Source organism: Canis lupus, chromosome 28 (genome assembly GCF_003254725.2).
Source record: "Canis lupus dingo isolate Sandy chromosome 28, ASM325472v2, whole genome shotgun sequence".
NCBI lineage: Eukaryota > Metazoa > Chordata > Mammalia > Carnivora > Canidae > Canis > Canis lupus.
In genome coordinates this window covers 31,400,234-31,414,923 of record NC_064270.1, presented here as the reverse complement: position 1 = coordinate 31,414,923, position 14,690 = coordinate 31,400,234, and the positions used below count along the sequence as shown (strand labels likewise).

Genomic DNA, 14,690 nt, shown 5'->3' with positions numbered 1-14,690 from the left:
AGCCCCAGTGCCCGTCGGGCAGGGGGAGAGGGAGCAGTGTCCCTGGGGTGGGGGCAGCCTGGGGGTCTGAGCCCTGGTGGGACGAGGCTCTACCCAAGCCCTTTCCGTCCAGGTGTGGGTGGATGCGGCCGGGGCCTGGCTTGACAGGTCTGAGAGGGAATCAGGGCTCCGTTTCTGCAGAATGGTACTGAAGATCTATGCTTGCCCTCATCCCACTCTCCCTACCGTGCCCAGCAGTTTCCAGGGGGGGATCCCAGGCTGGGAGAGGTGACTTGCCCAGAGGCACGTGATTATTGAGCACCCCACTTCTCTGCCTTTAATTGGTTTCAACCTGCTGGGACCCAGGATTTCGTTGGAGGTTGGTCACGGAAGGGTCAGGCTCCCGGAGCCCTGCATGCTGCTCGGGGCTCACGCTGGCTGTGGGTTGGGGCTGGGATCCCGCCGGGCCAGGGCCACTGGGATGGGGTGAGGCTGTGGCCCGGGCCAGGCAGGCGGTCGAGGCATCTCCCTCCACACCGTCTCCAGCTCGGTTCTATCTCCACTTTCTCAGGCCCTGCCTTATCTCCCCCAGATAATGCGCTCCTCTCCCGGCTGCCACATTCTCTGGCACCCAGCAAGGATGAAGCACTGACTTGGTGGGGAAAGGGAAAAACCCTCAGTGCTGAGCACTGACTCTCTTTGTTGCTTTAAGAGGCTCCTATGTTGTTTCTCCATGTTAATCTAGGAAAAACAAAGTTCCTGGGTTAGTTTATTCACTTGGGAGAGCTGGGGTAGTTGTCCCATGGGGGGGAGGGGGCGGCTCTCCCTCTTTGCTTACCCTGTGGGTGATGCCCAGTTCTCTGCATAGAGGATCCTCAACTCAAACATCCAAAGGCAAATTCCTCTATTTAGCTAAATTCTCAGTTTAATGTCTAGTTCGAACCTCAGAATTGGCAGAAATCCAATCAGTCAGCATGGGGAAATGTTCCTCTTTTCTTGGGGTTGGGTCTGAAAATCCAGCAGGTGGGGGGTGATGAGACCCCAAGGTGATGAGGCTGCAGAAGCCAGGCTTTTACTAGCCACCTGTTCATACTGACTTCCGCTGAACTGTCCATCATCCTCATTCCCTTCCCTGAGCCTCCTCCAGGTGTCATGCTTTTCTGTCAGGGCACCCAGAAACTTCTGCTGCTCTCACACTAGGGGCAGGGGACTTTTCCGGGGATTGGGGGATGAAACTGCTTACACACGGTGCAGTCATTTTCTTACTGGAGTTGAGCCATGTTCTTGGGGGCTCTGCCTAGGAGGGGGTGCATAGGTCCCTCCAGTCCAGGGTTCCAGAAATCATCCTTGAATTTTCTCATTTTCCTGCCACACTTGAATCTTGGGGTGGGGAGGTTGTAATTTGGGACTCCTTCTTAGGGACCTGCTATTTTTGACTCTCCCTCCCTCCCAACTTGGGAATGTTTTTTTCATAATTGAAGCATAATTGATATTCAATATTGTATCAGTTGGAGGTGTACAACATAGTGATTCAACTTTTGTATGTGTTGGCAGATGACCGCCTCCATAGATTAGTTACCATCCATCACCATATAAAGTCAATACGAGATTATTGACTGTGTTCCCCATCCTCTTCATGACACCCCCATGACATATTTATTTTTTACCTGGAAGTTTGTATTTCTTGATCTCCTTCACCCATTTTGCAACCCTAGTCTTCCCCTCATCCCCCATCCGCTTGGGACTCTTCATCCAGTGTGAGGGGCAGGACTCATCTTGTTTCTGTGCAAACTCCCTGTTTATGCCCTAGCTTGGTCCTCTTAGACCTCTGCCTTCTGGCTGAAAAAAAAATCACACACACACACACACACACACAAAACACACTTTTACTTAGATGTAATTTACACATCATAGAATTCAACCATTTTAAGTATATAGTTTGCTGAACTTTTGTAAATTTATAGGGTTGTGCAGCCATCACCACAACCTAGGTTTAGAAATTTCCCATGACCCTAAAAGGTTTCCTTCTGCCCATTCATAGTTAATCCCTGCTCATCTATGGTCCCAGGCCACCACTGACCTACTTTTTGTTTCTATAGTTTTGCCTTTTCTAGAAATTTCATATAAGTGGAATCATACAATATATAACCTTCAGTATCTGGCTTCTCTCTCTCTCTATATATATATCTATGTATTTATCTATATATAAAATAAACAGAATATTATGTATGTACAGAATATACATAAAATATATGTCTCTATATTTGTCTGTGTATCTTAAACATACATATACATGTGTGTATACATATACATGTATATGAATATTTTAAACTTCCTGGATGCCTGTGATTCACATGATCTGCAGATGAGGGTTGGGAAACACGAGTCTCCATTTAAGAAATCTGGCCATGATTGGAGGCTATGGGTCTGGTGGTGGCTGGCAGGGATGAGTTGCTGGGGAACTTGTTTGATCTAAGGCATAAGAGCCTTGAGAGGCTTAAACACTGTTAGAAGGGTCACTAGTGAAGGAGAGGTTGAAGATGCAGGGCGGGTGCTGGGTGATGAGCTGACCGATAGCATGGGTCTTTAAGATGAGGAAGAGGCTAGAGCCCAGATCTTGGGGAAAGAGGCTCCCTTTGGGTGGGAAGAGGGATGGTGGGAAGGACAGGCAGGTTTGGAGATTTTGTGGACTTTGAAGACATTCCCCTCTTACTAAGTCGTCTTCTTTCTCTGTTACCTACCAAGAGTCAGGAGGGTATAGTGTAGATGGGAAGTTTGCCCAGAATGCAAGTTTGAAAAAATTCTTGCAGAGACTGGAAAGTTGAACCATTCAGGGACTCCAGGCAGAATGAAAGACCCAGGTGGTGGTGCTGAGTGTGACTTCATGATGGCACCACCCTGGGTATGCCATTTGCTCCAACTATGCTCTGTGGTCTGAGTGCGTGTGGGAAGAAGCCAGCATTGGGTGGATTTGGTGTTTAAGTTTCACCTGGTGACAGAGGTGGAGGAACGGGTGAGGAATGTAGGTTGTGGGTAGGAGAAAGCGTGAATAAAGCATTGAACTCAGGTTGAATATGGAAAGCAGTGGAAAGATGGAGAAAAGTGAGGTGGGTCTGGGACCCACAATGGGACCCACTGAGGGCGAATCAATGGGGTGCTGAGAGTCCTTGAAAGAGAAAGCCGAAATGAAGGGAAGCTCCCATCTCATCTGGAATTTGTAATCAGAGGGGGAGCCTCCTGTGGTGAAGGCCATCTGGTGGCTGAATGGGAGTGAGGAAAAATGATGGAGATGAGGGGTCAGGTATTTGGGGAGACGGGTGTAGGAGGGCTGTTCATGGGCATGGCGAAGCTTCTTCCAGGTAACGGGACTGCAGTAGAGAGGGAGTGTGCTGGAATGACCGGGGGGCTGTTGGATGGGAAGAGGCAGCAAGGATGGAAGGTGCAATTAACCTATTTACCTGAGACCCCTCAGGTAAGGTGGTCTGAACACCTCGAGAGGGTCAAGTTGTTCTCAAGAAAGCTGTATTGGGCCTGGAAGATGATCAACCTTTATTGGAGATGATGCTGTTGGGAGCAGTGGTTTCAATGGAGACCAGGCCTCAGATAGGGCCAGCAGATCCCAGCTGGGGATGAGTCGGAACTCGCCGGCACCTCCTTCCCACCTGTTCAGGCAAATTGGGGTGAAGAGGAGAAACCAATCACAGGTGTAATCTACCCTCACAGTTTCTCTAAAAGGAACAGCTCATCCATGTTTTAAACCACTTAGGGCAATTGCCTGTTTCCCCAGCTACAGTAAGGAAAGGAACTAAAATTACCCGTGACGCTTTTCTGGTCCAATCTGTATTCCACCATTCAAGCTTCCTCTCTGTTGTCCTGAATTCCTGCTGTGTGTGCTGCCGTCCGAAGGGCTGGAGGTGGGAATGAATGATGTGCCTTCACCCAACAGGATGGGCTTTCACTATCCTTACTGTTTGCATAGGTTTTTGGTGGTGGTCACTTGTTCTGATGAATGATATAAAATAACCAGTGGAAAGTCTTCTTTATGAAAAGGGCAAAACACCCCACCCCCAAAAAACCCCACAAAGAAATCTTTGTTTTGTGGAGGATAAAGGCTCCATTTCATCCATCTAATGATTTTTTATTTCTGAAGGTTGCATGCTACTTAATGCTTCTGTTTGTCCCTCTCAGATCCTACAACCTTAATCTTTCCTGTATATCTCATAACCTCCCAGCATCTGAAATCACCATGTTGCCTGCGACTTCTAGACAAGGGAGAAATAACGATTTCGGTTGTGTGGGCTAGTCCACCACCTTTCATCCAATGAATCCATGTCCCAGAGTGACTTTGTGATGGATGGTGAAAACCTGTTCTTCCTATGGTGGCCCCAGGTCCAGCACACTTCTCTTAAGTGAGCATCGCACTGTGTTGAGTGAGAGTACATGGCTCAGAGGTAGGTATGTAGTTTGATTCTATGTGACTTTTACCTTATGCTCTGACTTTGAAGCACAGATTGTAAATGCAAATCCATTGCATTTTTTTTCTGGGATCAAAAGATTCCACTGAGTTCTTGAGTGTTGTCTTATAGACATCTTGAAATGGGGCTGTTTTAATGCATGTTGAATGAAAGAATACAGGACCCTTCACTGAGTCCCTACCCTGGGTCCATGGTGCATATTTATGGGATTCTCTGCCTGGTGCCCTCCTGTCCTATCAACCTGGGGCATGGACGCACCCCAAATTCTTATGACTATTGCAGGGGCTAACATGTTCTAGTGTGACCAGCACTGTTGGCCACTGTCAGGTGGTATTGGGTAGCCGCTGACCCAGGCTGGGCCAATCAGTCCCTTACTTTTGGATTTGGGAATGGATGAGGGTGGCCAACTTGTCCCAGTTTGTCCAGGACTTTTTCAGTTCTGGCACAAAAAGTTCCATGTCCTGGCTAACCCCGCCATCCCCAGTTAGTCGCCCTAGGCTGGACAGAACATTAAAGCCAGTTTCTCTCCATCACTGAAGCTCTAAATTAGTCTGTAGTGAGGGAGAATGTGCTGATGTGTGTGGAAGCCCTGGCAGAGAAGGGAAATGGAGAGATACTAGCCTCATCTTTGAACTTAGTGTGTGCCCTGTGTATGAACCCTCCTCACAGCCCACTAACCACTTAGTGGCATCACACTTTTTGCTCATTTATGTTGAATGGAGCTTTGTCACCTCAACCAAAGGAAGCCTGATGGCTGAAATGCTCTGTTCTCAAGCTGTGCTAGGTCTTTCCTTCTCATTTAACCCGAGGACAACCCCTGAGCTAGACGGTAATGTGAATTTTTACACACAAAGAGACAAAGGCTCAAAGATTTCAAGGGACTGAGGGTCAAGTTCGCCAAAGTAGAAAGATATAGAATTGGGAGTGACATCCAGGCCCAGAGACTTCAAGTTTGGGGTCTTACTGTCACACTGTGGCTGCTTTTGCCATTGATGCCTGAATCTGTTAATACTGGCCAGTCTGACATCTTATTCTGAACACCAGCATGTCTGGAAAGGGGCAAGAGACTAGTTTACACACATATTAAAATCCAACTTGCCCTTTATGATGGCAGAAATCTTTGGTGGCAGCTAATGGTTCTCTCACATTTGCCCCTCACCAGCATTTTACATATATATGAGCTAATTGAACCTCTACAGCAATCCTATGAGTTATGGACTATTTTATCCTCACTTTATAGGTAAGGAAGCCAAGATGCAAAGAAGTTAAGTAATTTGCTAATAAATGATAGGGTTGGAAGTAGGAGTCCAGGCAATGTTGTTCAGGAGTCCCCGTACCCCCATCGCTTCAGGGCATTTGATGATCATCCCAACCCTGAAACCAGGTTAGGAATCAGGTGTGTCACTTCTCTGGCTCTTGGTGAGTGTTCAGTAGTGAGGGGTACATCAGTCTAGGTCCCCCTCTCTAGATGTATCAATCACATTTCAGTTACAGAGAATAGAATCAATTCATGTTGTTTAAGCAAGAAGTGTCTTTGGTTTTGCTATGTTTCTCCCAAAGTATTAAATGGCTTACAGAATCGTGGAGAAGGCTGAGGAAGCAGGCTAGGTTGAGCATCCAAGGACCAATCTCAAATCTGGAGTGCAGAAGACTGCCAAAGAAATATGGGCTCTTCTATGAAAAGGAAATCACTGGCTCCTGCAATCCAGAAGCCCCTCCAAGCAGGAGGCCACCGCTGCTTCCACCAGCTCCAGAACCGGCCCATATGTGCCATAATCCACAGCAGCAAAATAGATGCCCTTACACTTATGAAGCTCGAGACCTAGCACGGCTACAGGAAAGCTAAATGGCTCTAAGGCTACGCTTACCAGTAGAGAGAGTCAGTAGAAGTACTACTTCCACCTCCTTCTACCTACTTCTACTTCCCCAAACATACATGCTTGCATCTGATTGGCTGAGACTAAGTGACATCTGCAACCCTAGTTGCACAGGAGTCTGGGAAATGTAGTTTGTAGCTTTCTAGCCTCTACCACTCAAGTAGGCATTCTAAGAAGGGGAGTAGAATGGTGTTGGGTACCAGTGGTCACTGGGTACCAATCTGCCACCCTAGGGCTGCTCTACTGGCAGGGCTATCTGCAGGATGCTGATTGGAGCTTCTGGGTAGAACTACTAATGTTCTGGGTGCCCAGGTGAGGAGTAGGGGATGGGCATGACTGAAAGCCAAACTCTCCTAACCTCCTCTGCCTTTATAGAACTGTGAGCACGTCCGCTGGGCAACATGCCCCCTCTGGGAAGCAGCCTTCTTTGCATGTCTGGTGCTAAGTGGAGTGGGCAATGTGGCATGGTTTGAGGCACTCTGGACAGAGGTTCTGGGTACCCTTTGCCACGGACAACGTGTGACACTGAGCATGCTTCTTCTTTAGTAAATGAGGGGACTGGTTGAGGCCTCTCGTCGCACTTAACAACCTCTAAATTTATAAGAAACAGACTCACTTGTGGTCACTTCATTCCAGAGCTACATCGAAGAAATAACATATTTCTTTTCAATATCAACGTTGTCAAAACCACAGTATCTGGGTTTGCCTGGTTTCTGGTAAAACAGTGGCCGTTAAAACTATGTCAGTGCAGACGTGGACATAAATAGATAATAAATCCTGATAGGTATATAGGACTGCTATATTTGGATTCAAACCTGTTAACCCTCACAAGATAAAGCTCAGTCTGATGGCTCAGCTTCCAAACTGGGCAAAGGTTCAGAAGTGAAACGTTTGTGGATTTCATTGCTAAGAAAACAGAAAGTAGGAGCAGTAATCTCGAGTGTCAACACTGATGCTGAATTTTTCTGTTGGAGTCCAGGCCAAAATTGGTCCCCTAGTCTTTGGCCTTGTGGAGGTCAGCTGTGAATTCCTAGTGTGAATAGCCTGACATTTTAAGGGCCTAGGGCCATTTTTTAAAAAGCTGAATATTCATACAAAGACTAACGTGTAAGGGCCAACATTTAGCTTCTGTTTAAGAATTCCTAGCAGTCAAAGTGACTTTCCTAAGTATAGGCAAGCCCTAGTTGAAGAGAGCCCAAATATGCAAATTTTTGATCAGGGGCTTTACATGAGAGTATTTACATGGAAAAATCTCTAGTATCATAGCAGTTAGCTTCCTTCTGCATTTTACATGAATAAGTCACTCTTGACTCTCCAGACATCCTTCCTTTCCAGAGCATGAAGCCCCCCAGTGCAGGCAAAGCTCTTCTCCAGGAATGTGTATTTTTTTGGTTGCTTGTGATAGTTGCCATTTATTTTCTGAATTAAGAAGCTCCTGAGAACAAGAGGGAAGCTTCAGGGTCATCTCGCTCAGCTCTCCAGTTGGAGAGAGGCAGTCGGGGAATGAAGTCAGAGTAGGAGAGCCTTGTGGGGGATCCTGACTGCCAGTCCTGCCGCGTCCCTCTGATGCTGTTGTCCCTTGGCCAACTGTACCTCCCACTCACCTCTTGGACACTGAGTTTCTGCGGTTCAATCAAGTCCTCCCCAATCCCTCTGCATCCCCCAGTTTTTCTGTCTTTCTTAAACAATGTGTATTGTGTTTCCTGGGAAGATTTTTCCCTAGAGGATCAGCACCTTGGACATTTGACTCAGTTGGTTTTCGCAGTTGTCCAGCTTCGCTTAGCTTCTGAATCGAATTGGTGCTTAATTGTTGATTTGTCATTTGACCGAATTCCCTTCTCTCTTCTCTCTATCTGCCTCCACACCACTCCTGGAAACGGAGAGGTCTTGGCCGGGCCAGGGGTGAGGAGGACACCTCCATTGGTGTGAGCAGTTTCTCACCCAGAGGAGCCAGTGGAGGAGAGGACAAACAGAAGGCTGTAGGTCCTCCAATCAAGGAGCCCCTGGCAGGTGTTGAAGGTAGGAGAGTAGACTTTGACTAGAGATAGAAGAGCGCAGCCTCAAAGGCCGGGCCAGGGAGCTCAGCTCCAGCAGGATCACTCCTTTATGTTACCAGAGCCAGTGAGGGACTCTTGGCCTGGTGCACAGGCCAAGATGAGCTGATGGCATCTATTGTGATGTTAGCGTGTGTGTGTGTGTGTGTGTGTGTGCGTGCACATGTGAGCATGTTTGTGCAGGGACCTAGGAATGGCATGAAGCTTAAGACACTTTCCTTAGTGATGGTTCCCAAACCATTTGGAAGCATTCAAGACCCATGTCACACAGCAGGCCACGTAGTAAGTATTAAATTTTGGTGGATAGAGAGCATGCTGGTAACGAGGGTGCCCAGATCTAGCCCTATGCCTGCTCCGTAACTTGGCCATGGGGGTCTCCGTTTGCTCTCTTGTAATGTGAAGGGATGGGACCGAACAATTAAAAACAAGACAAATTAGAAAAGAAAGGTAACGCTGTTGCAGGAGTGTGCACAGAACAGGCGAATTTCTACAAAGCAGACACTTGAATTTGTGGTGTCAGAACCACCTGGGTCCAGAAATAGAACAGTGCCAGCACCCAGAGGAGACCTTGCATCCCCCTCCAGATCATTCCCACCTTTCTCTCCAGAGGCAGCCACTGTGGTCTCAACAGTTTGGGAGTCTCTTTCCGCCGTCACACGGAGTAACTCTTGCCATAACTGCCACGGACAGAAGACCGCCAGGGCCCTGGCCACAGCTCTTAAAAACTGCAACTCTGTTGACAAAATTCTTTCACATCTTTTTTTTTTTTTTTTTGAAGATTTTATTTATTTATTTATCTGAGAGAGAGTCAGAGAATGGGGAGGAGAGGGAGATGGGATCTGAGGCAGACTCTGCTGGGTACAGAACTGGATGAGGGGCTTGATCCCCTGACTGTGAGATCATGATGCAGCCAAAACCGAGAGTTGGACACTTAACTGACCGAGCCACCCAGGTGACCCCCCAACCCCTCCTTTAATGTAGTTTTATAACAACAAGTATGTGGGGCCTGGAGTTTTCCTTTGGCCATCATCTTTTCTTTTTTCTTCTTCTTTCTTTCTTTCTTTCTTTCTTTCTTTCTTTCTTTCTTTCTTTCTTTCTTTCTTTCTTTCTTTCTTTCCTTTCCTTTCCTTTCCTTTCCTTTCCTTTCCTTTCCTTTCCTTTCCTTTCCTTTCCTTTCCTTTCCTTTCCTTTCCTTTCCTTTCCTTTCCTTTCCTTTCCTTTCCTCTCCTTTCCTTTTCTTTCTTTTAATAACTGAGGATGATCAACTGAGTTTCTGTATCTGTGCTCTCCCCTGGGTCCTTGCCACTATGTTTCTGATATTGTACTCTGGGTCAGAAAAATTCCTGCTTTCATCCCAAAGCTCTGCACCAAGTATAGAGATATTTTTTTCTGGTGCAAAATTGAGTTGGGTGGGTACATTATGGTACTAAGCTGTTCCTCAGGGCTGCCAAATTGTGACTTGGCTTGTGTACTTATGCCCGTAAAAGGTTGCCTTAAACACAGAAAAGGGCAAGCATCATGATTAAACACATACACGTGCACGCATGCGCGCATGCGCACGCACACACACACGCCCAGAAAGTGTGGCCACCGGCATAATACCCACACGATGCACCCATTCAAACGATGTTTGCAAAAGGAAATGGATTTGAAAATTCTTTGAATGGAAAAAACGGGGCTGGATACTGTTCAGAGACAAATTTGTATGCGAGGTTTTACTGAAAAGCTGGCTTCCAGCAAAGCTTAGGATCATTTCGCTGCGGCTTTCACTGTGTTAGAGGTTCCTAACCTCTTCCAGTTAGTGACGCAGCTGGAACTTCTGATCGCTCATGGGGGAACGAGTGACCTTTGTCTCTTTCAATCCACCCATCAGCTCAACCTTGTTGGGTCATGCCTACCCATGGGCTCCCTGCCTTGGCACCAGAGTCTATCTGCTTGCATGCCCACACAGGTACACACACATACACGTGTGCACACGCATACTCCAGCCGCCTTCGCTCTCTCTCCATTCCAGCCAAGGATACTTCTGCTTAGCAATCAAGACTGGTCTGCTGGTTGGAAAAATGTTGAAGATGATCCTAGGGGTTTCCTTCTGACCCCGAAGCATGGAGACATGTTTGTAATGAACTGAAGCTCACACTCCATTTCCTCCCTGCTAGGGCAGATACAATTTTCACCACGTGGTGCCTTTCATGGGAGTGGATCACACGTGGAGCTGGAGAAGGTGATAGTTGTGACTTGAGGGGCAGGGAGGTGCCCGGCTCCTAAACCTGTTCTCTTTTGTCCATCCCACCTGCCTGTCACAGTGACCAAAGTGTGCCTGCTTTGCTCCACTGCTAAGGGCTGTGAAAGATTTTTGGTCATCAGGAGTTTCCTATTAAGAAGTGTGCATCCTGGGACGCCTGGGTCACTCAGTGGTTGAGCATCTGACTTCAGCTCAGGGTCGTGATCCTGGGGTCCTGAGATCGAGTCCCGCATCGGTCTCCCTGCAGGGAGCCTGCTTCTCCCTCTGCCTTCTCTGCCTCTCTCTGTGTGTCATGAATAAATAAATAAAATCTTACCAAAAAAAAAAAAAGTGTGCATACCAGTCTTTATGGACAATCCTTTGTAGAGATCAGACTGGTGAGGAGCCATGGAGAGGGGTGGCAAGGGGCTAAGGACCACTTTGCTCGGTAAGACCCAGGTGGAATGCTGGACTTCGGTATCACAACAAGTAAAAGGGGACATCCTCGTTCCAGGCAAGCACCGGTGACAGATGGGTATGGTCTCCCACCCGGCCGTGAATTCACTGGTAGTCGGTTTGAGTCTTTCTGGAGGCTCCATTAGGTACTGATGACAGTCGGTTGAGGGCCTCCCATGGGTGGTGTCCTGCCTGTTTGTCACTTGGTGCTTCTATTTCTCCGTGGTGAGAAAGAAGGCACAATCCCGGACTGGCGTGCTCCCAGGTACAGACGATGACCCGTAGGGACACACCACACCTTGGTGGGTGTCCTTGATCTGCACAGAGGAGCGCGCCTCCCCCAGGCCGCGAGGGAGCTGCAGAAACCGGGAATCCACAAAGCCACGCAACCTCCTGAAAGGCTCCACACAAGCCCTTACAAAAACATGCAGATTTTTAGCAGAGGTAAAGCCTAGTCGTTCTCGAATGTGAGTCCACGCAAGACTGCAAACGAAAATACAGGGTGAAACCCGATCAAACCTGGCCCCTCTCTCCCGGGCTTCCTCGGGGCGGAGGAGATGTCTGTAGACTGGAAAATGTAATTTCAAGGGGGCCTGGAGAGAGACAGCAATAAAGACCCGGGTGTTTTATTGCCCATTCTGAGGGGGAAAGGCTTAGGAAGTGCCTTCCTTAATGGATGAAATGAGAGATGGTTCTAGAGGACGGAGCTTGATAAAAGGAAGGCGGCCGAGCTCTCCACGGGAGGGGCCGTGCTTCTTGAATTAGTTGGACTCCACGAAGGGGTTACTGTAAGAGGACTCGTGGGCTGTTGGAGTTTCTATTGATCCGCGGCGACAAGCAGAGATGAGAGAAGCCTGGGGCTGGTTATCAGCTGGATGGGGGCGTGCTGGGAAGTGCCCGACCAGTGGCTCCGACGGGGGTGCACAGAGGCCCCATCTGCAGGGCCTGCCCATTTCCGTGGTGTAAATACCCTGGCCCTGAGGGACTTCGGGTTCCCAACGTGACGTCACGGGACACTGGACAGAGACACAGGGTGCGCTCTCCTGGACTGGGGCGAGCTGGCTCCAGCCCAGCCCAGCCCTGCTTGAGCCCCTCCCTGCCCCCCTCCTCCCCCGATCAGGGGTTTCTCTGGTGTTGATGGGGGGGGGGTGAGGGAGCGGGGAGCAGCTGGGCGGCTGGTCCTTCCCCAGCCAGGAGCTGCTGGCCAGCTGCAGGGTGGCAGGCCAAGCCTCGGGCCGGGGAGGAGAGCCAGATGCAGGCCCCTCTCTCCCGAAGCTGGGATGTCAAGGTGTGATGTTTGAAGATGATTCCCGAAGAACCTGAAATGGCTCAGAGAAATTCCAGGAAGCCCAGAAGATCCGGAGCAACATGGGATACGCACTGCAGAGGGTCTTTCGGGGGTCGGGGAGTGGTGGCGGGAGTGCCCATTACTTGAAATGGACTCTTCAGGGATGTGTGAGCTGACGCCAGGGAGCGGGATCAACGGGGGTCGCGGGGTCACCCCTCTCTTGGGCGGCAGAGACTGTTTGGAAAGGACCGGCCCTGGCTTCCCTTGGAGCTCCTCTCTGCACTCCATATGTCTTGCATTTTACAAAAGAGCAGCCCTGAATTAAAATGCTCTGTCCTATTACCCCAGAAGTACAATCATACTTGTCAGACCAAATGTGCTATGTTTAGGCCACTTATGAGGCACCTTTCCTTTGAGTGTAGGGTTTCAGTTCTCCGGGCTGAGGAGTACTGGGGAGCTGCCCTCTTCCCTCACCAGAAGCCATGCGAGTCCCTTGACCCTTGGATGCGGAGCAGCCCTACATTTTGAGGGTGTCTCAGGGGAGATTTTGATTGGACAAAGGTTGCTGTAGCTAATGATAAATAAATTATCAGAAACCTAAGATACAGCCATCTCCCCAACACTAAACAAGAAGAAGAAGAAGAAGAACAACAACAACAACAACAACAAAACTACAAAAAAGGGAAATCTGTGGTTTAATGGCTTTTTCCTGTTTGCTATTTTTCTCTAATTGATCCCATGCTTACAGGACACTTATGTCTTTTGAATCTAAAGACGAGAGAGCTAGGAGGTCCATTATGCAATTTATTGTACATGAATTTTTTGCTAAGTGCTGGAAAAATGAGTAAGAAAATGAATAAGAAATAAGAATCTCTCTCTCCTTAGGATCGCCTCTACTGAACAAGGCTTCACTATAGGAGGATTTCCATGGATGATAATGGCCAGTAGATCTAGTGAATGGTATCCATGCCAGCCAGGCGCCCTTCTAGAAGCTCTATGAGCACTTGCATTTCATTAAAACCCTTTCTATCCTAATTTCAAGTTTGGCGATGAGGAAAGAGAGACACATAGACAACATGCAGCATGTTGGGGCAGTTGGCACTTAGGTCAGGAGGCAGAGGGGAGCCACGGGCAGTGTTCGGTCAGGGTCATGATGCAATCAGAGCTATGTTCCCAGAAAGTGATGTAGAGGAAGGTGGATTGGGAAGAGAGACCATGAGTAGTGCCCGCTCCAGTTTCAGGGTAGAGGTCACGCAGGTGGAAGTAGTGGGAAGGGAAAGGAAGTTAATAGGATGTGAGGAGTCTCATGAAGAAAAACATGAATGTCAAGAGGAAGTGTTCTGAAAGGCAGGATGGTGAGCCCAAGTAGAGCTTGAGAGGAGGCAGGAAGAAATGGGTGTATTCTCCATGGGTCTCTGGTGTTTCCGCACATCTGTGAGCATGGCCACTGAGAGTTCTGGTTTCAGACTATCTTCTCAAGGGTGTTTGTCCAGCAGATAGCCTTGGAGGCTGGAGGTAGTGTTGTCCTCTGGAGCAGAAGGTAAGTTCGTTTGCTGTCCGGTAAAATAATGATAATGTCCACCTCGCAGGTCAGGCAGCTTGCTGGCAGCCCATCCACAGCTCTCCCGCCTGCTGTGCCGGGAACAATAGCATCCTTAGGCTCTGACCCAGGAGTCTCGTGTCTCCTTCCAACATTCGTGAACTGGTGGCAGGCTAATGAGTCAGCTTGCAGCTGGGGTGACATCTCAGACCCTTCACAGCTCTTGACACATGGCAATAGACATTTAGGTCTAGGAAGGCCAAGGTGACTTGCTCCACGATGGAGCGAGTTGATAGCCAAGATAAGACTTTTTATTTTTTTAAAGATTTTATTTATTTATTCATGAGAGACGGGGGGTGGGTGATGGAGAGACAGAGAGAGAGAGAGAGAGATGGAGAAGCAGGCTCCATGCAGGGAGCCTGACATGGGATTTGATCCGGGGTCTTCACGATCAGGCTCTGGGCTGAAGGTGGCACTAAACCGCTGAGCCACCTGGGCTGCCCCCAAGATAAGACTTTGTCTGAGATGCTCCCAACTCCTTCTCTAGAATTTTCTCCACTGTTGCATGTTGTACCTTGGCTTCACTATAGGAGGATTTCCATGGATGATAATGGCCAGTAGATCTAGTGAATGGTATCCACGCCAGCCAGGCGCCCTTCTAGAAACTCTATGAGTACTTGCATTTCATTAAAACCCTTTCTATCCTAATTTCAAGTTTGGCGATGAGGAAACTGAGACACACAGACATGGAGTGCTGGGTCTGAAGTCACGTAGCCTGGTTCCTGAATTCCTCAATC

At 48.5% G+C, this 14,690-nt stretch overlaps 1 long non-coding RNA gene across 2 annotated transcripts; it reads right to left on the bottom strand.

The window, feature by feature from the left end:
• Positions 1-962: 962 nt before the first annotated feature.
• LOC112672608 (uncharacterized) lies at positions 963-6,391 on the bottom strand. 2 transcript variants are annotated; one of them, XR_003144384.3, is made up of 4 exons: positions 6,323-6,391; positions 3,795-3,981; positions 3,438-3,641; positions 963-1,818 (listed from the first exon to the last, which is right to left on the bottom strand). It is a non-coding gene; the product is annotated as an uncharacterized LOC112672608 (long non-coding RNA). The 2 variants fall into 2 exon arrangements; XR_003144385.3 differs by lacking the exon at positions 6,323-6,391 and adding an exon at positions 6,030-6,312.
• Positions 6,392-14,690: the final 8,299 nt, after the last annotated feature.